At 40.2% G+C, this 26720-nt stretch overlaps 1 protein-coding gene across 1 annotated transcript in view; it reads right to left on the reverse strand.

Moving 5' to 3' along the window:
• The window catches only part of CAMKK1 (calcium/calmodulin dependent protein kinase kinase 1), a 180413-nt gene that overhangs the window by 117707 nt on the left and 35986 nt on the right, over positions 1–26720 (reverse strand). The window lies entirely within an intron of this gene.

The following is a 26720-nucleotide window of genomic DNA, read 5'->3' on the forward strand; positions in this document are numbered from 1 at the left end:
CCCCCCCCAATCTCAGCCTTCCCTCCTTAACCCCGTCCTTCTCCTTCTGTCCTGTCTTCCCCGCTTTTTCTCTGTTTAAATGCTTCTCTAATCTGACTGCAAAGTCAGACGGTGCACGAGAAGATTATAATATATGCTATTAAAGAGGTTAGCTCCAAATCGCACAGAATCAGGTGGCCCTATAGGGTGCTCCTGGAAATGTTTGCTCAAAAGGTTGTGCACAGCACTCGTACAGATTCGGTGTAATGTTGGTTTTTCTGTTCCTTTTTCTGTGCTCATATAAATTAACCAACTACGGCGAGTCGGGCAAACTGAACGATGTCAACGCTGTGCCAATGAGAGTTTCCCTCCCTCATATTGTATCCCAACACTGTGATTTAATGTTTGAGCCATTATGTGCATTGTCTGAATCTTCTTTTATGAAACTTAATAAAAACTGATTCAACACTAATCCAACAGAGTTCAGTTGAATACCCTACCAAAGGAGGCAGCAATGACAAAAGAAGAACAATAGATTTTAAAAAATAGACTGGATGACAGCTGGAATGGAATGGTATTCTGCTGGGATAAGTGTACTGTGTATTGAAAAAGATTTCTCTCTGCGCTGCCACATCCTTAAATTTAAAGACATTTATTTCTAATGCATTTCTGAAACCTGTACACATTTAGCCATCAGTGTCATTAAAAACTTTTACAGACCACTATGATGTAGTACAGGGACCCTGTTGGGGTTTTAGCGCTTGGGACTTGTCCCTCCAGATTTGTGCCTATTCTTTATTCACTCTTGCTATGCCTGTGAATACATGTCTGGGATTTGTACGGAGGATTTCTGTTGCCCTTTCTGGTTGTTTCTACTACTTATTGTATTACTTTAATTGTTTAATAAAAAAAAGTTTACATAGCCTAAACATAGATGTTTAGTGCATCAGCACTTGCAGCTTTCTCTTAGTCTCCCTGGCAAGTCTTACAAATTCTTGTTGATCTTGCCAATGAAGTCCACCTAATGCAGCTTCCTGTGATGATGTGGCAATGATGCTGCACTGCTCTTGAATTCAGAGCTTGCCACTCTCATGTAGGCTGTTCCGGTTTGCACAATTGAGTGGGATGAAAAAAATGTTGGAGGACATGGCAATCAGAATTATTCCTGCCGATTCAGAAGACTGTCTAGTCCTGCCCATTCCTTTTGGATTGGCAGCAAAATCTCTGTTGCTGAAACCCTCCCACTGTGAGCTACAGTGTCTGGGAGGGGGAGTTGTGTAAGACACAAACGAAGAGCAATTTGGCGCAGTCAGTCAGGGAAGGTAAAGTTAGTTTCTTACATTACTTTTCCGTGGGACTACTGCATGGCATAGTAACTAGATCTGGGACTTGTTTAGACTGTCATATAGGAGCCTTTCCTTGTACTTTATTTGAACTTGTGTTATAGAATTTAGGCAGAGGAGTATCTCTATCGTAATCCCACCTCTGGGATCTTTCCCACGTTTTAAACAGTTGTAGCAATGCAGGAAACTCCTAAAAAACACTGAGGAAAATCTATGAAGAGTTTTCCAGAGAAAGGCCATCAGTATGGCTGAAAACCAGGCAATTTACGTGTTTTACCTCAGCCAACTTTTTCTTAAAGCATTTACCTCATAAAACAATTCTTGACAAAAAGAGAAAGCCTTTACTGAGCTAATAATGCTACCTAGTAAAAAGAAGCAACTGTGCTGAAGTCAAATGGTTCAATCAGTTCACCTTGATCTGATTACTGAGCTAATAAACAGCATAGCGAACCCATTGTGCTGTCCGCTCTTAGGCAGGACTAATCTGTCTGTCCAGACAGTCTCATTGTTTGCTGCAATTGTTGTAATTTAGCTGACAAACTGTAATTTGAACCAGACGAATAGCTATCAGCACATCTTTGGTTGATGGATTTAGGCATTTCCAGTAAAATGCTCCACCCATAGGGATGCACTTTAACAGGTGGGTATCTAAACTCAAAAGCACAAATGTCATATATTGCAGCATAACAATTCTTGATGTGGTGGCCACATTAGTTTTCTTTTTTAGGCTCAGTGTTCTTTATTTTCACCTGGTGATCCGGCCAGTAAGTCTATTATTTTTCAACTTCCATTATCAGACCAATCTGTCCAGCAAAAGTGGCAGATAGCGGGATGGGACAAACCATTTAACACTGACAGGGGTGCTTACAACGATCAGCTTCTATTAATTTAGAGAAAACAAGAAAAAAAACAAAAAAAAAACTGTTGCTGTACCTGCTTTATAAAGTTTTAGCTGGAGTTTAGACTTAAATTTGTTAGTCATGTTGATATAAATCTGGTAGTGCATCTAAAGTGGAATATACATAGTTCTATTTTTTTGTTCAACCGGCGGGCTGAACGGAAAAAATAGAACAGATTGCGCCATCGATGCTTATGGGCTTTGATGGACGAATCCCCCGCTGTTTGCATAGTATTCTGACAGCAGCCAGTGCCTGAGAATTTTCCAACTGGCTCCTTTGATCAGCTGATCAAGTGATACCAGGCGGAAGGGTGCGAATTTTGGCTGGCTGAAATTCGAACAATGTATATCTCACTCAACTCTTCCCTCTCCACAGGATTACATGCCGCTGTCCAAGGGTGGTTACACTGCTCTTTCAAAGAGTGGAGCCACCGTAACACAGAAAGTGTGAAAAATGAATGAGCTGCCCTACTTCAGTGCACCACAACAAACACGCAGCAACTGTGCAATGTCGTATTGCAGAGGTGTGAACTGTGGCTAAAACATGGTTCATTTGTTACTCTGGCTTACTGTACTTTGCCTTAATTGGGCTTGTACGTCTGCAGAACGGTAGAAATGACTTTACGCAAACAAATAAAATACAGGTCTATTCCAGTATTAAACTCCATCTTTTAAATTACTTTTAAAAAGCAACCCCAAACTGTGTTTCATAAAAACACAACGTTTATAATCAATTAGATGTCTCAGTTACCCATGCTGAGAATAAAGGACAATTAGTGATTCTCTAGCGAGCGTGTGAAATAAACCTCTTACAGGTTACTGCATATATTACAGTTTATTAATGTAACCCTTAGTCCGTCTAAAGGGAATAATATTTACCACAATCATAATGTGACAGACCTATGAAACTAAAAGCACCAGTAAATTAATTAACAGATTTTCATCATGTATTTCAACACGGATCACACATACTGAATGATATTACGTTTGCTCCAGGGACTATTAAACAACATAGTTTCAGAAAAAGGAAAACCCATGCATTCTTTGTGCCCACTAACCCTTGCTTCAATCCTGGGCACACATACACACCAATACCCACTAAAAAAAGCATCATACAAAGCTGAAACACAGTACAGAATTATCTCATTGATTTCAAAAGCAATATATATGCATGAACATGGGTATCCCATGGGCTTCTTAGTATGCATTATTAAACATTACCAGCCCCACACTGGTTATCAGTTCTGCTAAGCCTTTTGTTTTACAGAGCAGACGCCCTCCTTCTACATCTCTCCAGACAATAAATCAGCAAAGGAAACCTTGAATGCTACAGGATGATTAATTGAAAGACATGAATTTAATGTCACAATCTGCAATCTCGCTGAGAAAAAACAAACGAGGGAACATGGCATACTAGATTCTATGCTTTCTCCATTTGTTACTGTTGTTTTTTATCACAAAGTTATGGCCTGGTTTGCAAGGTAAAACACAAGAATAGCACATGGGAATTTGTATGCTTGATGGAAAAAAGCTACAGGTTTGTACATTTATAAAAGCCGATTACATGCCATACCGGTTATGAGGGCAAATTATAACACAGCGAAACCTGCAGTTAAAGGTCAGTCCACCCAAAAGTGGTATAAAGCTAAAAGTGGAGAACTGGTGGGCTGAGACAAACCTTGAAAAACCCAACATGTAAATCTCCTTGCCATAATCTACCTGTTCACCTAGAAACCTGGGGTATTTATGTCTACCTTTGTGAGTTCCAATGCCTCCAGTTGCATTTGCCAACAACGTAAAATACATTACAAAATCCTACATTGAGTACATAATAGCTACAGCAGGTTTCTCACAACTCACTTGGAGAAATAGAAACAAGTATAAGGTAGTTTTTGGCCCAATTTACACCTGTGAATAGGGACAATCAGTCTTATGTATTCATCTGTAAAGCTGGCCATACACCAATAGATTATCTACAGATTTTCTTTGGCCAGATGGAAAAAGTGCTGGGCCAAGCTTTAGTATCTTGCTAGTCGGCCCCACTGTCTGTCAAAATACCTGAAGAGTCTGATTGGATGCAGGCATTGTTCAGGTATTTTGAGAGCCAGCGGGGCCGACTAGCAGGATACTGAATCTTGACCCAGTTGGAGATTCCTCCATTCACACAGTTAAGTGCAGATGGAGGAATCTGTTGCACTTTTTCCATCTGACGATAGGCTGATAGAAACAAATCTATAGGTATATGTCCAGCTTAACACTCATGTGACTGTTTGCATCCAGGAGGCGATCATCCACAGGTAATTGCAGGCTGTGATTGCCTACCAACTCCTGTGGGCAATGGCAGATGTCATTACACTATACAGCACCTCCCATCCGCAGGCGGTTGCATAATTCTCACTATTTGCAGGTGTGAATGGGTCTTAACACTACAGTCTAAACCAAATAAAGAAATATCAGTTCAGTGGACTGACCCTTTCATATACTTTACAAGATGGAGGTCTTAAAGTGATATTAAAGTCAAAATCTTTTTAAGCCATTTCAAATGCTGATGAAATCACTAACAATGGATGCTACTCCTTGATGTTTAAAAGTTTTAGCTTCCTGCAGAATCAGCTGGTTCCCCTGAGCACTGGCCCTAATATCCTGTTTTAGGGTTGCTCCTTTCCTTTGCAGGGTTCTATGGAGCCATCCTTCTGCTGTTTGCTAATAATTTCACCCCCCCCCTTTCTCCACTCCCTCTTCCTCCTTTCCTCCTCACTTTTCCAAGCTAGTAGATGAAAAGCTGCTGCAGACTGCTCTGTTCCTTGAAATGTTGTAAACCAAGCTGAGAATGTTGAAGCTGTTTGGAAACATGATGACTGTAAGTGCTTGGGGAAAAATATAAAGAAATACTTTGCTGGCAATGCATTATTGTTTTATCTGGATTCATTATTGAAAAACATTTGAGAGTTTAATACTGCTTTAAAGAGAGCCATGTGAAGATAGAAATATGAGAACTGCTGTATTTTGGTTGGCTTTTAAAAATGCAGGCTCCTGATTCTGCTCTATTGCTTTGTGATTTACTGATCTGAAGCAAGCATGCAGTATTAACAATCTGTCCTGTACACTTGCTCCAAGCAAGTGACTCACTGGGTAGTGAGGTCAGGACCAGGATGACTGCTTGGAGCATCCACCATAAACAAATCAAGCTAGTATTGTCAGCTCTCGTATTTCTATTCCCACAGTCTGTGCATTCACACTAGCTGTATATGACACTTCAGGTAGTAATAAGCCCTGCCAAGTGCTACTTGAAGAACTTCGGGCAACATTTTTCTTAACCCTTCCAGTGGGGCTATCCCTGCACAACATTCATTCAATCTCTGTTACCTGCACTGACACCTAAATATTAAAGTGTCCCTTTAGGCAAACCTTTTTTTAGTATTGGATAGAGAAGGGAAGAGTTAGACCCTCTGTCAAGTTTGTATTGGTGGCTGTGCCCCCATTGGAGGAGATTCACCCCTGTTACCTGAATTACTATTTTAAGTTATGAACCGCTATATAAGCATTCACACTTACAGGTTTGAGATTCTAAGGATTCAATCATGAGATTTTTGGGCTCAATACAATAACAGAATTTATTGGTATATAGTATCAAGACTTAAATACAATGAACCAACAATATATTTAACTACAACATACAAAGAAAAGATTTAAACATGCCAAATACCCAGACATTGGTATCTAACAGACAAACAGACATACAGTTAAGTTGGGGAAAGATTATATGTATAGTTACCCATTAATCGTCAAATGAGGTCCCCATCCTGGTAGAAAAGAGAGAGCTGTTTTTTTTCCCAGTCATTAATATACCCCTTGTGTCCATAGGGATGCATGACAAGTCTCCCATTGGTTGCCTCCCAAGGCCTACTGGGGATTGGAGGGTTTCCAAGACCCTCTTTACAACTCCACACCCCTCTCTACGATTGGCCAGTCTACTTGTTATTAGATCAAAGGGTCTTGGCTCCTGATACACAGGATACTGAAGTTGCACCTCTATGGTAATTATCTGGACATGCCTGGGCTCAACAATGACCCTATTTGCAATTCATTGGGCCTGGCACTCCCCTCCACAGTGATAAGCATAACAAAGACTTTATTTCCCTACAAGCTATCAACACCTCAGGGGAAATATTTAAAAACAAGAAATAAAACTATATACATATGTCTTATGAAGATTTGACATAAACTCATACGGTAACACCCCTCACCTTCTATTATCCATTGTCACCAAGAAAGAAAGGGAGGTGAAAGTCAACATTTTGACTGGCCTGAATGAATGAAATTGATGAATGAAAAAAAATGACTCAATTCCTCCATTCCGCCGCTCTTTGCATTGCATTCTGACAGGTGATACCCGATCAGAGCGGGCAGCTCACTGGCTGCCGGCTCTGATCAATAAAAGATTTTCCAGCCGGCTCATTCGATCAGCTGATCGAGGAATGCTGGCTGAAAGGGAGCCGACAGCCCCACACACTGTGTGAATTTCAGCCGGTACATTAAAAACCGGCCACAATTTGGCCAGTGTATGGGCACCTTTTTGAGGGTAAATCCTCTTACATTGCACTAACTTGCTGTTGTGTCTCTGACACGCAAAGTGAAGGGAGATTTCCCCAATGGAATACAGCAAAAAAAAAAAAAAAAAAACTTTGCATGCAAAAGCAATACAATAAAGTTTTGGCTATAGATACATTTTTATACCATGTTTGGTTTACTGGTTTGTTACAATTTGTGGCTGTTCAGATATAGTACATAGCTGTATTTCAGTTATATGGATTGTGCCCTCTTTTTTAAAAAAAATTAGGAGTCTTTTTTGAAAGTTATAAAAATTCAGAGATCAATGTAACACATAAAAGAGCAAATAAATATGTGTTCTGATGTGTTTCTTTTGTACTTGTTACTGTGGTTTATGCTGAACACAACAGGTTTAAAAACAAACAAAATGAAAACACCTTGTCCTAGTATACAAGTATTGGTGTCAGGATTCTAAAGCTGGTCATAAACTATACAATCAGAATGTTCAATCTCCTTTAGCATTACCAAAACTATGTAATATGAGGACTTCCTAAATAATCCATTCAATTAGTATCTAAATCGGGCAGGCCCTTGCGCTACATAATTAAACAGTAGCTCTGAAGAAGATCGTAATCAGATTGTAAAATGTATGGTCGGCTTTACATGTTCTACTCATAAAGCATGTAAGCCAGTGGGTCAGTATCACAGCTAAGTAAAAGCATTTTTTTAGATCAGCACTGTAAAGTGTATTTTAACCCAAAAATAAAAATGCAATATATTGCAGCTTACCAGTCCTTATATGTGGTGGCTGCATTCATTCATATAATTTCTGTCTCTGGGTGGCTATACTTATTCACTCCACTAAACTATAAAGGGAGCCATATCTATTACATAGGGGGTAGGAAGGTAAAGAAGGAAGATAAGATAGGATTGCTTTGACTTTAGCTCACAGGACGTTGCACTGCATTTCTGTCAAGATCAATATGTTCTGTTGCTAAAAAATGTTGATCTTGAGTTCTGTACATAGAATGTACTTCCTTAACACACTGACACAATTTCACTCAGCCCTGTGAATTGTGTCACCACTCTAATTAGGTCTGCTGTCTGAACCTCCCACAATGTAAAATCATTATTTCTTGCTGGAAGCAATGCATGATGGGCTATGGAGTCTTGAGAAAGTGAGATTACATCACATGAAGCAGCAGGGAAAGAGATACAAAGCACACTGGGAATCCAGGAAGTTGATGAAAGTGATGGCCAGACAGAAGGAAGTACTCACTATATAAAAGGGATTTTCCATCTAAGCTTTAAATGCATTATGAAAGACAATTCTAGTATGTATTCCTATTACAATGCTAATGTTATGACAGGATAGTATATGCTGGGACTTTATAACTTCTTTAAAATATATTGATGTTATTTTATTACAGTGTACTTTTTCTTAGAATCATAACACACTTTTGTAATATGTGCATACTCAGATTGTGATATTTGTGTAGCAATAATTTAGTCTCGTCTCTTTATTGAGAGGTAATAACAAGAATGGTTATGCTGGAGATGACAAACCTGATAAAGTACTGTCTAAGCATAATTGCCCCAGGCTCTCTTCACACTACTCCGCTGCTTGCCGCTAAGATATTATTCATAGTATATTAGGATTGCCAAGGGTCCCCTGGTTGGAAATCTACAATGGTTATTATTGTTAGATCTTTTCAGCTGTAGTCGTGATCTGACAATTCAGTATTAGCTGGAACTCTGTGTAATGAATTAGGCCTTGCAGACCCAGGACTTCCTGTTCTTGTTACTGTAAAACAATTTGATATGCGTCATTATTATAATAATCAGCTGAATTCAAATGCATGTATTTTCTATGCAGATTCCAAAGAAAACCTTGTGTTTATCTTTCCTATAATTCATCATAACCTTTTTCAGAGAAAGAACAGATTATCATTGCATTGTTTCCACTTCAAACTTCAATATGAAAGCACCAGCTAAAGCAAACAAGAACACATACGAGCTGTAATTGTCGGTATTTTTAGAATGAACTAATACAATTAAAGGCTTTATTATATGCTCCATTTTCAAAATTTAAGACGTGATGCAGTCAGTGAAGAGGTGACAACTTAGTTTCAGAAGTTGGCCAATATTTCTTGGTACGTATGATGCAACAGTGTATTGCAGACCACATTGTGCTTATCTTGTTCCAGGTATTATCACCCTTGCATAGTGTGAGTTTTAAGCAAGATATCATAAAATTTGTAAATTCATTTTTCAGGATTGCCATCACCAGGCTTGATTGCTCTTAAGCAGGGGTGGGCAACTTCGGCCCTCCAGCTATTGTGGAATTACAAGTCCCAGGTGGCATTGCAAGACTGACAGTTACAGGCATGACTACCAAAGGCAGAGGCAGGACGGGATTTGTAGTTAAAGCACAGCTGGAGGGCCTGAGTTCCCCACGCCTGCTCTAAAGGCAGGTACTCTATAATTTTTATAGTTAAAGATGGAAAATATTGGTGCTGCAATTGCAGGTAAACATACAAAATTTATTTATATACTTGCATTATTATTCTGAAAAAATAGAGTTTGCCCAACAAATTCAGCCTTTCAAAACTCCTGTAGGTTTAATGTAGAGGATGGCACAGAAACAGGGCCTCTTGGGGACATTTTCAGCTACAAAATGCATATTATGCAATTACTTAGCTTGACAAATGTGCTCAGCCCTCTGCTGACTACAGCACCTTGAAGTCAATGAAGGATGGAGCGGGAAAAAAAAAAAACAACAACAACAGGAAAGCTTAGCCACATGACCAGTCAAAGTCATGTGACTGACCTCTCCTCCATATCACAGAGTTATCTCTGCTGTGATAAGCAGACTGATCTCTGTGGGAAACTGCAGGCTTCACACCACTGCCTGTATTTTATAAATGGACTGTAAAATGCAAGCTGTGGTGTGGACTAACATTGCGGTATATTACAAAAAGGAGATAGTGATTTCACTCTTTGTGAGCAATGCCCCCCTTAGTTTTACCTTAATCTACATTTTGTGCCATCCCCAGTTTACAAAGCTCCCCATATGGAGGGTACATTCAAAAGTATGTGCTGCGTAGCTTCCTTTCCTCTGCTTACTGTAACATCAAATCACATTCAAGCTTTCAAGGCCGGTTTGAATCTGAATTGTGAATTGAGTTCCAAGATCAATAACAAGTGGGATTGGGGTAGGCAGGTTACCTACAGCAGTACCTGAATGAGAAACTGAAGCACTGAACAGGTGAGACTGCAATCCATTTCAATAATAACATTTATTATTATATTGGGGTGGTCTTAAAAGTAAACCCGTCATGTGAAACAATATATAGGCTGTCAGTTGGTAGCAGTTTTGTTATAATGCTCATTGCTTAGCTGTCTCTGGAATCAACTTTCCTTCCCATATACCCATATACTTAGTACAGGCAGGAGGCAAGTGAAGCCGGAGCGACATTTGCGCATACTTGTTCCAGGTTAGTGACTCAAAGTATTGAAGCCTAAAACAGCCAGGCAGTTTGCATTTTCATAAGATCAGCAATGGCATCCTATCCATTTTTATCACTACAGCTTTCATTTACAAGCACCTGAATTCATTAACAAAAGAGAAAAGCTTCAATGATGCTTGCAATGGTGGGAGGAATGCTTATAAAACCTAGTATTTTAGTACTGCATGCATTACCAATATTGAGCTACAATTACATATTGTCTACGTTGTAAACAAAACAAAAAAAGAAAAAGGGAGATCACTCATTCTTCTTCAACATTAAGAATATAAAATTGAAATTTATTACAAAACCACGTATGGAAACTTATTGGCCATGCTCTTTGCTTCCCCCATGTGTCAGTCAAAGTAATATCCAGATGAAAGACAGCACCATAGTATAACAGTTCTAAATGTATTAATAAATAATGGGAAGTCTGGAACTTTATGCATTTCACTGCTGGAAATGACAATCAACAAGATTCCATCATGCTACAGCAGACAGATTCATCCAATTAAGAAAAAACTATTTGGCAGGAACACTACCTTACAAACTGACATTAACACAAGCCTGACTGTACAGCAAGCCCTATGATAACACACCTAAAAAGAACACTAAAAAAACAATGTAAAAATATTTAACTGCAAAAAAGAACAGACTATAATGGTCAAGTGAATCTGTACTTTTTACATAGTAGGCAAAGTAACCAGTGCACTTTATAGGATGCATTCTCACCTATTCATTTTGGTGCATTGCACCTCAGGTGGTGAATGGTAATGCATGTAAAATGCATGTACAAACCACTGCACCTAACACGTAAAGGTGCAAGTGTAACATTAGACCCATCTTTCTTGTGCTCCTTTATTGCCTTCCTCTACAGTCACAGGGCTCAATCATTCCTTTGTAATGCTAGCCATACACGTGAATAATTATTTTGTTCAGCGGACTGAATGAGAGAAACCAATAAATTCCCCCATCCATGCTAATCAGTGTGGTTAGAGGAATCTCCAGCCGCCAGCTATTGTATTCAGACAGCCAGCACTTACGGCTGTTGGGTTAAAAATAGTATTCCCTACATCAGGTAGTGTGTTACTGAAAGGATTACAAGGCAAAAATGAAGAAGAAAACAAGCCTGAAAAAAAAGGCAAACTAATGACAGAACAGAACAATAATCCGAAATACATTACATTTTTGTTTTTGAGTTTAGGTTCGCTTCAAATGACTATGACTGACCTAAGGGTTTACCTGTTCCAGTTCTGTACCAGTACGGGTTGTTGTTTCACAGTATACCATATCCAATAAAATATACTAAGAAATGTCTGGATGTTGGCTTTAAACATGTATGGATGCTGTGTGGTAATAAAAAAACAAAAGACTGCAGACTGTCACAGGTCATTCTCATCAGATCTGACCTATGGTTGTGTCTGCAGTTGCCCCTGCTGCAGTTGCCCCTGCTGCAGAATCAACCCGACTATTACCTGGTCTCCATGTCTGCTCTTGCTTGTTCTTTCCCTGTGCAAAGGACCCATTCTTCCCTGTCCTAGTCCTGCAGTTCCACCTGATGGGCGATATCCTGTTCAGGGGTTTAGGCAATCTCATACTCTCCTCTGCCGTCATTTGGAACCTTCCCTGCATATCCTCTGATGTAATGTGCAAGAAACCTATTTAAACTTGCTCAGTGCAATTTAGCACTGCAAAGCTCCAGTTTCTGTCTCCTTGCTCCTGATCCCAATGTCCATTTTCTGACTCCTGTTGAAGACTTGGTTTTTCCCTTGACTGTGATTCTTGTTAGATGCCTGCCTGTCATTGGTCACTATCTCATTTCTTAATTTTTACTTTACATTGTTTCTGCCGGCTGTTGCCGACCCGAAAGTTATTGAGGAATGGAACCTGGGAGGTGTTCCTTAGCAAAGCCATTACCATCATCCCTTGAAGGGTGCACTGATAAATACCAGCTCCCTAGACTCTGCACCTTGACTTTGTTAGGGCCTACATTTGTCTGAAGACATGGAGGGTTGACCACAACCTGACACAAAAAACTATTTTACAAATAAGTCGCACGTGATTTTGCTTTATATATTGCATTGAAATACTATTACTTGTAGTACATGCCATGTACACATTCTATTTCTTATGAAGTAAAAAAAAAAAAAAAAAGAAGATGTTACACACACAATTGCCAAAAGTATTGGGACGCCTGCCTTTACACGCACATGAACTTTAATGGCATCCCAGTCTTAGTCCGTAGGGTTCAGCATTGAGTTGGCTCACCCTTTGCCGCTATAACAGCTTCAACTCTTCTGGGAAGGCATCCACAAGGTTTAGGAGTGTGTCTCTGGGAATGTTTCACCATTCTTCCAGAAGCAAATTTATGGGGTCAGGTACTGATGTTGGACGAGAAGGCCTGGCTCGCAGTCTCTGCTCTAATTCATCCCAAAGGTGTTCTATCGGGTTGAGGTCAGTCAGTGCAGGCCAGTCAAGTTCCTCCACCCCAAACTCGCTCATCTATGCCTTCATGGACCTTGTTTTGTGCACTGGTGTGCAGTCATGTTGGAACAGTAAGGGACCATCCCCAAACTGTTCCCACAAAGTTGGGAGCATGAAATTGTCCAAAATGTCTTGGTATGCTGATGCCTTAAGAGTTCCCTTCACTGGAACTAAGGGGCCAGGGCCAACCCCTGAAAAACAACCCCACACCATAATCCCCCCTCCACCAAACTTTACACTTGGCACAATGCAGTCAGGCAAGTACCGTTTTCCTTGCACCCGCCAAACCCAGAAACGTCCATTGGATTGCCAGACAGAGAATAGTGATTCATCACTCCAGAGAACATGTCTCCACCTCTCTAGAGTCCAACGGCGACGTGCTTTACACCACTGCATCCAGCGCTTTGCATTGCACTTGGTGATGCAAAGCTTGGATGCAGGTGCTGGGCCATGGAAACCCATTCCATGAAGCTCTCCACGCACTGTTGTTGTGCCAATCAGAAAGCCACATGAAGTTTGGAGGTCTGCAGCGATTGACTCTGCAGACAGTTGGCGACTTCTGCCCCACTGTGTGCTTCAGCATGCGCTGACCCCCGCTGTGTCATTTTACGTGGGCTACCAATTCGTGACTGAGTTGCTGTTGTTCCCAGTTGCTTCCATTTTGTTATAATACCACGAAGAGGTGGCCGTGGAATATTTAGTAGCAAGGAAATTTCACAGAACACCTGAATCCAATGATTTGGAGGGATGTCCCAATACTTTTGGCAATATATTGTGTGTGTGTATATAATATATACACACACACACACACACACACACACGTATATTTGTTCATAGCTTTCAGAAAAAGCAAAAAGCTACATTGGTTCTGGAATAGAAGGCATTGAGGGGAGGTAGGTAGTGCCTTTAAATGCTTAGAAGATAACAAGCGATAGTATAATCCTTTTTCCATGCAGGAAAAAACATCAAACGGGTCTCCAATGTTTAGATAAAAAAAGAAAAAGGCACATGTGGATATTTTACTTCATTGAAGGACATGAAATAATAATACCACTACTATCAAGATGACTTGCTTTAACAAGTAAGAATGGTCTTGCGACATATGTATCTAAGCCTGCACACTAAGGAGTTTTTTAAAACGTCAAAAGATGAGAGTTAAGTATGGATTCTTGTCACTACTCTACTGTTCACTGAGGAACTATATACCGCATGCTATTTAGACAGAAGTGTAAGACAGAAGCTTGCAACGGTAATAATCGCAAGGACACCAGGTCTGTCATTTATTAAATTTCCAACAAAAGCCCAGGAAGTACCTCAATATTACCCTGTAATACTATCCACATGCATTCATCTGCTGAGGCAACATACTACTCATTAACACCACATTGAACCTTTGTTAATGTTCGATTACAAGTGTGCACAACACAGTGTGCAACAAGATGACTTTGTATTCAGAGTAAAAAGAGTATATTCACACATAATCACATTCTCACTATGGCCAATCGCACATTTAGATTTGTCTACACACGGTCTAGCACAGATGCATGCTAAATATGTTTGATCAATCTTGTACAAGCCTGTTTCAACCTTGTTAGCTCTTGACAGACATGGAAACTATGGTTTCTATCAAGTAGGGCTTGTGGAATAGTAAAACAATTATGTCACTCTAGAAATATTTTGAAGCACATTAGATGTAGTTCAAATATCAATAAAAAATTGCACTGTACCCCATGCCTGAGGAATTCAGTCCTAATTTAAAGATAGTGGACAGAAATGTAAATCATGTAAACTTGTGTTATGTTGACATGTCAATGGCTGTAAGGTACATCCATAACATAGGTAAAGAGCTGTACATGACAGGCTGTCATTTGACTATCACTATAAGCCATATTTAGTAAATAGTTCCAATTCTAAAATGATCATTCTTCAACAAATGAACACAGTCTGTAGTTGCAACCATATATCTATTTATGCTTGCAACTAGGGATGTCCCGATGCCACATTTTCAGGCCCAAGTACAAGTACATCCCCACAACCTTGTGTAGCCCCTTCCACCCTAAGTAGAGTGGCTCTTTAAATTTAGCGTTGTTAGAACCTTAATAGTCTAGCTGATTTGTAGTCTGTGATCAGTTGTTCATTTATAGGTGTTCTGCTATTGTATGCACACCTAGCTGTAGTGGGGTGCGACCCTGCTAAAGAGTGGGGCAGCCAATAGGAGCACACTGGGTGTGTCTATGCCTCTTCTGCCAATCACTAGGGGTTTCATGGCCAGTGGTGCATGCTGGGGAAGTACATAATACTTCCATGTGCTCAGGGCAATCCACCCCTGGGCCTAGCCTGGTTGGAGAAACTGACTAGGCATCAAGCCTGCCGGAGGACCCATGTTGACCCAGGAGGGGTCTGGAACTATCTGGGAAGGAGAACCAGAGGAGCCCTTTGACTCCTAGAGGTGCCAGGAAGGCCAAGATGGCATGGAGCTCAGAAACAAGTCTAGTGTCTCTCCCAGGGAAGATCTCAAGAATGTCCTCTATCCAGCTGTGGTTCTGATACATAGTATCATTCCCTGCTCAACTAAAGTATTCCTGCACTGTGGAAGCTGGAAGGGATTGGTGAGTCTAAAGTCTATTATTTCATGGCTTTCTGCAGCCCTATACCCTCTCTTTGGCTGTTCTTTAGTAAAGCATCTAAATATACTTAAAGTGGCTGGCGCACAATTTACTGTTTACATCCCCCAATCCAGCTAAGCATCCATCCCTGAGAGTAGAATTTCAGCCCTCCCTGCCTCTGGGGTTAACCACTTGCCTTTGGGGGTTAGGGGGCGCTACACTTGATACACACTTCTGCTTGGATAAAAAAAAAAACCATAATGAAATTAAATAAATAATTAAAATAGTAATACTTAAGCAAAAGCAAACCATAGCAACTATCAGAATCCATATTGTACTAGTCTGACCTGAGCATAAGTAATAATGATTGATTGTTCTGGGGTACTGCAGTTAGGAATTAGCACATAAATGACACCAATCTCAGAAATAAATTGGTTACAATTGCTTTGCTTCTTTCCATAAAATGTTAGTTGCCTTCAATACTTCTAAATAACAGACCTAAGAAATACAGCACACCGGAGAAGAGTCAGAATTCCTTACCTCTACTTGTTCCAGGTCACTTATTCAGAAAGTGTTACATTTAAAAGAAAAATCGTGACCAAGCAGGCATCCTGCTTTTTTTTTAGCTGTAAAGGTCAGCAAAAGCAGCCTTCAGGATTTTCCCGATAGGTGAACCTTATGAAAAAGAATGCTTTATGGAAGAGCAATTTAAGTACATGGCTGATTTGTATGCGTGTGAACTGGTTTTCAAAGTTAATGTGGATGCAAAAGCAACTCACAGAAACACAAAAGTCAATTTCCTCTAACGGCAGATCGCATTGGGCTTCTTTGTGGCACTTGTGCAAAATGCCGAAAGTGCCATCTTTCGGGTGAAATTGCGGTGCATGCTTAGTTTCTTTCCTCCCTGCTGCTCTGTGTCCACTCTGACACAGCACAGCGTCCAGCAGGGAGGAGCAAAACTGTCAGGAGCCAAGCGGTGCGGGGGGAGGAGAGCTCTGTGAGTAGGTCACAGGAGGCTGAGCTCTCCTCCGGCAGCGGTGCGGGGGCGGAGACAGCTGCCAAATGAGACTGAGCTCTCCTCTCCGCACTGCCCGCTTAGCCTCCTGTGACAGTGGGAGTCATGATGGAGAGCAAGGTACAAACAGTCAGCGATGAGTGATCGCTGAATGTTTGTAAATAACTGGACATAGTTTGAATTACAATCTACCAGTTTAGAATGAATGGAAAGTGAACTACATCGCTTCCTATTCATTCATGATTGTGTCCATAGTAACTATATCCACAATGTATGAATGAACAGGAACACTCAGTACAGTATAGAAGATCCCTGTTCATTCGGTGCTATTGTAGACCCCTGATATTTCCCCAAAGCCCCCAACAGTAAAATTAAAGAATACAAATATTTAATAAAAACAAATAAAATATAAAAAAAAATTAAAAAGTTTAGAAAAAAAAAATTCAGTTTCGGCCCTCCATTTTTTTTATTTTCGGTTTCAGGCCCTAAAATTTCATTTTGGTGCACCTCTAAAATAAAAAACAGAAAACATTTATAAATAAACTCTTATACTCAAGTTCCATAGCAAGGTGGTACTAAATTCTGCACTCCTTGAAATGCATTAGCTGTTTCTAGAAACTCATAGCTGTTTTTTTTAGTTCCTGTATCTATCTACAGCTTGTTCTGAGAGGAATATGAACAGGAGTTTTGCTTATTCTATATTCAACAAATGACTGCATTGCATAGCTGAAAAGCTCCTCTTGCTAACAGTAATGCATTTTGTGGTCTCAAAGCATTACAGAGCTCAATAATCCTCAAAGCTCATCAAATTTATAGTGTGGTTTATAGTACTAATGTGGTCAGGAAAGTAATGAGGTCTACAGACACTGTGCAGTGTATACACAGAAAAATGACTGAATAAGATCTTCCTATTACTTCTCAAGTTCTAAAACACATAGCAGAAGAAAAAAAAAAAAAACCTCCATCTCACACTTCCGAGAAACTAAGCAAATTATGAAACGTCCTCATTATAAGCACATTACTACTAAATCTCTGTTTAGCTACATTCTGAATTTTACTGCGCATAATTCACTACAAAATATATTATTGATGGGAAAATCAGAAGTATACATCTAGTCTATGTACGAAGCAAAAAAAAAAAAAAAAACATACAAAGAAATACATGTGAACAGAATCGAACTACTAACAAACCCTTATAACAAGAATTGTTGGTAAAGAACCTGCCCAATGTAAAGTACATAAAGAGATCAACAGTGTCTGGCAAAATTTTCAATAGTATTGTAGAATATGTCTCAGACTCAAGTGGCAGCCGTCTTCCTATTGCAATGAAGTGTATATTGACAGTTTTTTGAAGAACTGCCAGTCTAAACCACTGAAGGGAAAACGAACAAACACTTTAAGTGGACTTTTCTGTGATGTGTGTGTGGTGACTAGCCTAGTCTAGAGTTGTAAAGTAGCCACTGCTTCAAGTTCACTCCTGTAATGGACTACAATCTCAATACAAATTATTAAACTCAAAGCGAGATTGTAGTCCATCACAGGAGTGGTGGCTACTATACAACACACACAGGGACCATGGGAAACAAACGTAGCCACCCTCCAGAAGGAAGGACATTGTCAGCACCAATTCAGAGAAGATTTGAGGATATACAGCTGAGTGATACAAAAATAAGATACATTTGTATTACTAGTTAAAAGGTACTTGAATTAATTTTTAAGATTTAACTCCTGAGTTCAGTGTCACTTTAAATCGACGCGCAAAGCTTGCTGCATTTGCCCACTGAAGCCTATTGACACTGGCCCAAATAGTGATGGAAAATAAATATAATTAACTACATAAGAATTACATGAAAATTCTACACATCTCAAAGAGTGCATTTGCATCTAACCACCCCTTACAGAACAAAAATAAGACTGGTTCAGGTGCATGAATAAAAGAATTATGCCAGCACATAAGGGTGTTTGTTGCCAAAATAAAAACAGACACAACCACTCATACTACAATAATTTATGGTCATTGGGTCATGGCCACAGGGGCATGTTCTTTTTTACTCAGGTGGTGAGTAATATTAAAGAGTTCCAACATTTGCTGAAGTTTAAAAAATGAGGCATCATATATCTGGTACAAATATTCCAATTGTAAGTAACCAAGAAGATATTGTCAACTTGCTAACATGCTCATAGCTCATGTATTTATGGAATTAAACTGTATGCACAGCAACATGCAAAAAAACATTATGATCATTAGAGTAAAACATGCCCTTTTGTGCCCAAAAATGAAAAACAAGCAATGTTGGCTTTTCTAACCTTCGCTAGTTTTCTTTCACACGCCAAACCTTCGTTCCCATTTTAAAGTAATTAGGCAAATTGCAGTGATCAAATATTCTAAATGAAAGGTTATGAGTGTTTATGCTTCAATACACGAGGAGCTGTATTTTTTTAAATGTACGAGGTTGCTGCTTAATGTATAAATAAACCCAAACAGAACAAGGTGTGCAAGCATGGAACAAGCAATTTTGGAGATGAAGTTGATTAGAGAAAATAGTTTACATAACAAAAGAGAATGAAATGGTAATAGCATAAGAACTATTTAGCTATCAGGTTTATTTTTACAGCTGTAATTGTAAAAAGACAAATTGTTACAAACAGAAAAATGCTTTTCTTTGTTTACCTCAGTATAGCACGGCGGTCCCTACCCAGCAACCGGAAAGGAAGCATATATTAAACCGATACCTAAGGGAGGGAAGGACCCTACACACCTGTCTCGTATAGACTGATATCACTACTTAATGTAGACGCCAAAAATCTTTTTATAATCATAGCTTATAGGATTGGCGGATATTATGCCGACCCTTATTCAGCCATCGCAGGTGGGTTTCATCAAAGGCCGCTATGGTGTTACTAACCTACTCAAAGTACTAAATGGCATTGGAACAGGCACACTCTAACCCATCTCGAGTCCGCCAATGTGACGCTTGTCAACCTGAGCTGTCTGTTTCAGGTGCTAGCAGAATTTGGATTCCAGGGCCAGGGTTTTTTCATTCCTTGAACAAATGTATGCCTCCCCGAATTGCTAGGATACTAACGCAAGCGGCACTATCGCTGCCTTTTGCTCTGGAAAAGGGAACAAGCCAAGGGTGACCCTTATCTCCCTTACTTTTCAACCTGTCCTTGGAGCCGCTTGCAGCCCGTGTACTACATTCTTCTGCATTACATGGTATTAAGGTAGGCAAGGCAGAACTGCGTCTGGCATTATTTGCAGATGATATCCTACTGTTCACCTCTCTTTCCCGAGAGGATGTTCTGGTCATCCAATAATTATTTGCTCATTTTAGAACTTTTTCAGGCCTCCGTATAAACTTTCTAAAAAGTGAAATTCTTCCTTTATCAGGGACGACGGTACTACACAGGAACAATAAAATGTTAATTCGGGTGGCACAGCCAATTATAACTTACGTGGGAATAATAGTAGGCAAAATGCCCTCCTCTCTCTATCATCTGAATTACCCACCTCTTATAGCAAAAATTAGCAAAGAATTAGAAATGTGGGGAGATCTCCCTCTCTCACTGTGCAGGAGAATCCATCTTGTTAAAATGGTCAGTTTTGCAAAACTGCTATATGCCTTACAAACTTTACTGTTGTTGTATTTGTCTTTACTGTTGACTTTACTGTTGTTGTATTTGCCTTTCTTTTGTGACATATTTTTCTGTAAATGTTTCCTACACCGTTTCTTTTATTAAAAAGGATCTTTTAAAATTGTTAAGCCTATCTCTATGCTCTAAATAAGAACTTAAAGTATCCTTGTCTCTGTGAACAGCACTACCGTATTGTAAAACCTGTCACATTCCTGTCTCGAGAGACAGTGGCATCACATCACAGACATTGTTTAAGTTCTGAATTGTCACAGCATTTGCTGGGAATGGTGTTTTTCCATTAAAACACATGGTGACAGCTATAATCTGGTGTAAAGGATTAACTAGTTCACCATACTCCACAATCACAATCATTCTGCTGGCCTTAGATTGTTTTTTCTGAGAGCTGGAAAACCTCTGTGCAGGTGAGGCTTTGTGACAGCTGAGTAGGATCGGAACTGCGTATAGTCAGGTGTTGGTGACGTACAGTGGGTTTGAACCGGCCGCTACCATCACAACAGGCACTCTTTTGGAGCAAAATCTAATAAAAAGGGCACATCATCCTTGCATCTTCCTTTCAACCAGCTTTCCTTGCCGGGAACTGACAGCACTGAACCGGAAGTGCTTTAAGATTAGCTCTTCCTAGTTCTTACTTTGCAATATAGATGGAAGAATGGACATGTCTCCATCCTTTCCCACTTGCCATCCTAATGTATTTTTGTGACCGAGCAGAAAGAATGCCCTCAGTGTGCTGCGTCAGTGTAGCAGGGAAGTGTGAACTATGGGTGGCTGAGCAGACGCTCAATAGTGGGATGAGGCAAGAATCTAGTGTCTTTGAAGCTTTCCCAATGCTGCAAGTGGGGGGAAACAATTGAGCAGGCAAAATATAAAACCTTGTCATAATAGAAATTGACCCCCACCCCCTCGAGATAAGCAGGACAAGGAACATCCACCAGAGTTGCTCATACTCCCCACTCAATGAAACAGGAATGTTTGGACTAGTCAAATGTTCCAGTTTGTGAACCCCCCTGCAGGCTGGAGTGCCCATTTAATCATGTCTGCAGATCACCTGTCCCTTAATATCTTTTGGAAACCTATAATGTTTGAGAACTACCAACTGTTCGTGTTCTTACAAACCTGGCCATTTGTACAGCTGCATTAACTAGTCAATGTTTAGGAGCACAATAATTATTTCTTTAATTATTTCTTTAAAGAGATCTGCAAAACATGAGCTGTTATATTACATCCCTAGGACAAATTTTTATATTTCATTTTTGCACAGTAAAGGACAGGTTTAGATCCCATAACAGGTTTTGGGGTCTGTGTCCCAGTGGGGAGATTCTCCGCTGCAATTTGTCCCTGTTATCAATGTCTTTAGGACAAAAAGTGAGGAAAGGTAAAAAATTTTGAGTTGTCACTGGTAGAGCAGACGAGTAAAAGTTTTCCAATGAGGACACTTGTCCCAGTGACAATTAAGGGGTGGTTTTCCTCACTTTCAAGAGAATTCCTCTTATTTCCTATTTTGTCTACAGAGCAGGAAATGAAAGGAAAGCCTCCCCAATGGGACACAAACAGAAGAGAAAGTCCTGATGAGTTTTACTATCCACTATTCCATTAAAAAAAAAAAGGCTTTGGCCTTAGATATGAGGAAACAGTATTGTAAGGCATTCGTTGGCCCTGGGAAAAGGTTTCATAAATAGCTTACACCATTAGGTTTTTGTGGAAAAAAAAGGATTACCACCAAGATAAGGTAACATGATTCTTACTAGTTAAAAGGAGGAACTTGCATCATGATTACATAAAAACAGCAGAGTGCCATCCGCTACGCTTTTCTCCAGACATGACATGCTTTCTCATTGTAGACAGTATTGTGGAACTGATGTATATAAATGCCCAGATACGATGTCGAAAGGGAGCTTCCCGTTTCATGTGTCCTCACTTCCTTTTTGGTTTTATGAGGTCTCAGAGAAGTCTTTGTTTTACTTGAAATGGGCTGTGCAAATAAAAAATATTTTTAGGCATGGAGGCTGCCATTGCTGTCTCCACATTCTGCAAATGCTGGATTTCTGCAGGTCACGCTGACCCTCTTATTTTAATAATTGCTTCAATAATCCACAAAAAGTACGCCAAAAAAAGGACTTCTGACTAAATGTTTGACTTTCCAGATATACTTTTTTTGTTAGAATTAATGCCAGAGAGTGAGCATAACAGCCAGTTAGCTAGCATTCAAGGGAGGTTAATAACCATAGTGTCCATAGGCAAAGCCTGTATGCAAAGATAAAATGTTAAAGAGTTGACATATCTAAGCACTCTATCTATACCATAAATAAAAGGCACCACCATACAATTAGAATGACTATCTGAGGGAAGAACTGTCTCAGGCAATTTATAGCAACTAAGTAGTTTCAAACCTCCACAGGAAAATTAGCGATAAGCTATAAGTAAGCTGTATGGCTACATACATTTTCTGAGAAAGAAAACACCTTTCACTTTCAGTTTTGTGTATGGCTCCGTGTTTCAGTGTGTCACAAACAAATCTATTTTGGACTATAAGCTCAAGTTTACCAAGATGAATGATTTCTTTCAACTCTACTCAACTAAGTATAGTGAAAAATTAGAAACTTTCCTTCTAAAAATGTTTCAGTTCCAGCTGGCCACTTGCTTCATTTGAGTTTCTCATACTTTGCCCTTTCTTGGCATTAACCTAACCAAAACCTTTGATTCCTTATACAATGCCAACGACCCTGCAATGCGGTCTTAACTAACGAATCTTCTGATCACTTGGAGCAAACATAAAATCTCCTGGTTAAGAAGGATAGTGCCAATTAAAATGTGATTCTTGCCTAACATCTATTAGCTTTTCACAGTCCTACCAGTTAAGGTCATATTGTTTTATCTATGTATACTCCAGAGGAAAGTACTAAAATGTATCTGGGAATCTGGAAAACAGATTACTTAAACTACTATGCACCAGCACAGACTGCATGAAGGTCTGGGGTTACCAAAGTTTTCTAAATACTATTTTGAAACCTAACTGGCACAGCTAGCCACATTTCATGCAGACTGGGAAACCCCAATGTGGGTTAGCTTTGAGGACATGGACTGTGACCCTCTAACCACTGCTAATATTTTATGGCTACATCTTAAAGACAGCTTGAGCCTCCCAAATCCCTTTTTGTCTTACAAAAAAGGCTTGATCTCCGCACAATTTCTTTTAATTTCCTTTCTTTGAAATTCCTCCTCTCCTAATTCATTTACGACATGGAAAAATTTGGTATCTGGATTTTTACAACTCATGAGCACCAATGGCGTCCAGCCCATTCAGGCTTTAGTGGAGGAATTTGGCCTACCTAACAATGACATTTGTAGGTACCTACAAGTCATGTATTTTATTTTTTCAGCCAGGGTCCCCGTTCGTAAGAATACATTCTACGACCGCAGGCATATGACCTGTGGTCCACAATAGAACACCCCTTCCCCTAACTTCACATACTCCTTCCTACCTTCATCCTTCATATGAGGGCATTCTTCTGCCATTGACCATCGACATAAGGGGCATTCTTTCTTCTATTGATTACTTTGCATAAAGGGGCATTCTCATTCCTATCAGCATAATAGCATTTCTTCACATTTTAACCAGAGTAGGCTAGAGGCAGTGGCATAACTACCACCATAGCAACCCACTGGAACTCCTACTGACCACCCACATAAAGGGGCATTCCTCTTCCTACTGACCACACACATTAGGGAGTATTCTCCCTTCTAATGATCATATACATAAGGGAGGAGTCTTGCGTCTACTGACCACCCATGTATGGGGACATTCTTCCTTCTATTGATTACCCGCATAAAGGGGCATTCCCGTTCCTACTGACCACACATATAAGAAAGCATGCTTCTTCCTTCTGAACACCAATGTAAAGGTGTATTCTTTCTCACACTAACTATCAAGGCAAGAGAACATTTGTTGTCATATTGCCCACAAGTGTAAATGGGTATTGAAAACAAAATTTGTTATGGTAGAATATAAAATATGCTATAGCTCAGGGACTGTGCCACATGGCTGATAATTAGGGTGTTGTTCAATGGTGTCTTTTTCTGTTTGGTGAGAAGCCCATAAAAACTTTGCTATGGAACCTGTTAGTTCTAGTTACACCCCTGCTTAGAAGGGGAACTCTGTGTTGCCTTTAGCCACTCCTATGTTTGCCTGTGTCTCACATATCTAATTACAGATTATTATGTAAAGAATCCTGTTTTAACAAGCCAACAGCTACATTTTGCTGAAGGTTAATACTAGTTTATGCCTGGTTTTTCTTTCTTTAGCCTACTATACTGATATAGAACACAGGTCACTACAAAAGTTTTAGTGCAGCAAAAGAATATAAGAATATTTTTTTGAACCAGAGTAAAGGTGCCCATACACTGCATGATTCTCGTACGAGAATCGTGGGAAATCCCGCGATCGTACGATAATCGCGCAGTGTATGGAAGGCGTGCGACCATTTCTACTGTATGGTCGCACGTCTTCCGTCGAACAAGCAGGCTGGAAAACCCGCCGGGAATCGTACGATTCTCGGTGAGTTAGTGCCGAACCGGCCGGTGTGCGCACACTGCCCGCTTGCAGTCATCAGAAGCCCACCCCTCATTGCAGTCATCGCAAGCCCGCCCCTCAGGGGGGCAGGCTTGCGATGATCGCAAGTAGGATCTGCCTGTCCAAGATGGGCAGATCATACATTTTTTAAAGTACTTTACAACCCTCGCAAGACTAAAGTCTTGCGAGGGTTGTAAAGTGTATGGGCACCTTAAATGTTTTTCTGGAAGGAACTACCTATATTTCTTATGCAACCCTGTTAGATATCAAGGACAAACAAATGTAAAAACTATGATCCAGCTTTGCCTGTTTCCCCGCATACAGCTGATGAGAATTTGTAACTTAACTGGCAGTATTAAGTGAGCATTTTGAAAGTCTGTGTTTGGAGGAGAAAATCATACCCACATTCCTAAGCCATCTGGTCCTCTTAAGATCCATCTGGACTCATTAGGAATAAGGCAAAAAAAGACAATATGTGGTACAATATGTGGATGAATGACATCACAGGGAAGTCAAGTGCTTGAAAGCAGTAAAACAAGCTACATTTAAAAAAAAGCACACACTGGGGCAAAAAGAACTAGATGAAGTACCTGCAAAATATTTTATTTGGTACCATTCCCATATATATGGAAACCAATCAACACTCTGTCTAAGGTTATGAAAGATAAAATGAATGGGGGTATCCTGAAAATACATGCCCGATTTACTGGTAAAAAAAAATGGTACCTAAAGCATTTTATTTTTAATTAGGAGATCTCAAAAAGCAGAAAAAACTGTTCTGATAAAGCCCAACATCACTTTAAGGTCACATCTGTCAAAAAAGAGCACCAATAAGTTAGCAGGCATTCCAGGTGCCTGTTAGCATTTAAAAAGTTCAGCAACCTCAGTTCACAATGCATTAAAGTGCAACTGAAGCCAAATCTCAAATGGCAAAAAAAAAGCCTACAAGGATTATACCCCCTCTTCTACACTAACCAAATAAAACCTATAACTTTTGGATTCAGTGTCTCTCCTCTTCTCCCCGGCCGAAGATCCCTACTGCACATGCGCCCGCCCCATGATCCTTTACGGCTGCTCGAGAATCTTCAGATGGGAGCGAGCGGTGGAGACTGCGACGGTGATGGGGGATTTGAGTCTGAATATTGCAAAATAGAATTTGTTTGTGCCCCAGTTCAGAGCACCTGCAGGTCTTCATTTAGTGATGTGACAGGCCCCCACCACATTCCACAGAAGAGATTGCTCTCTGGACATGATCTTTTATTGCCCAGTCCGAGTGACATTCCAACATATCTCTGTAAGCTTTTATGGCGGTCATTAATTAAAAGGCATGGCACCACACATTCATATATTAGGATTGGACAGTTTATATCAACAATCAGGTCTGGAGAGGGGGTGACCCAGGTGACCTCACATTCTCTCTAAAAATCATAAAACCTGAGGTTGAAAATCAAGCTACATGTTTTATACTTTGGAATTTGGGCGGTGACAGGTAAACTAAAGGTTCATCCTCCGCCCGTTTGCCCGCCCACCCCTGCCTAGGGGCTGGCTCCGGGACACCCTCTAAAATATTTACCTATTTGGTAACTTTTTTTTTGTTTTTGCATATATATCAACTGCTTGCTAGCAGTAGATATATGCAACCCCCCCCCTCCCGAGTGTTTAATTCTACTTTAAGGGACAATTCACATATACTGTGATGACCTGCATTTTACTGCACCTGTCGGAGATGGCAAAACACACTAGACCATCTGCTAAAAACACAGGCAGGCTAGTGTGAATAGGCCCTAACGATATGTCAAGTGCTTTAAATATTCAAAATGGAGTGATTAGGGTATCAGCTACCTGTAAGTGAACAAAATAAGGGAAAGTTAAAAAGAGTTAAGGTGGGTAAGACGGGGGACATGGTTGGTGGGGCTTTCTAGGCATGCCCAGATTTAAATAATGAGATATCAGATGATGGGGCATGGGGATGGAGAGAGGAGGGAATAAAGGAGCGTTGGGAACATAGGGACTGGCCATACAATGCCCCGGCTGCAGAGGGGGGCACTGGAAGCAGCGGATCCATGCAGAGGCAGCAGCAGAGTCACAGCAGGGCCACAGGGGAGCAATGA

The sequence above is a fragment of the Nanorana parkeri genome, unplaced genomic scaffold, assembly GCF_000935625.1.
Source record: "Nanorana parkeri isolate BGI_ZX_2015 unplaced genomic scaffold, ASM93562v1 scaffold118, whole genome shotgun sequence".
In the NCBI taxonomy this organism is placed as follows: domain Eukaryota; kingdom Metazoa; phylum Chordata; class Amphibia; order Anura; family Dicroglossidae; genus Nanorana; species Nanorana parkeri.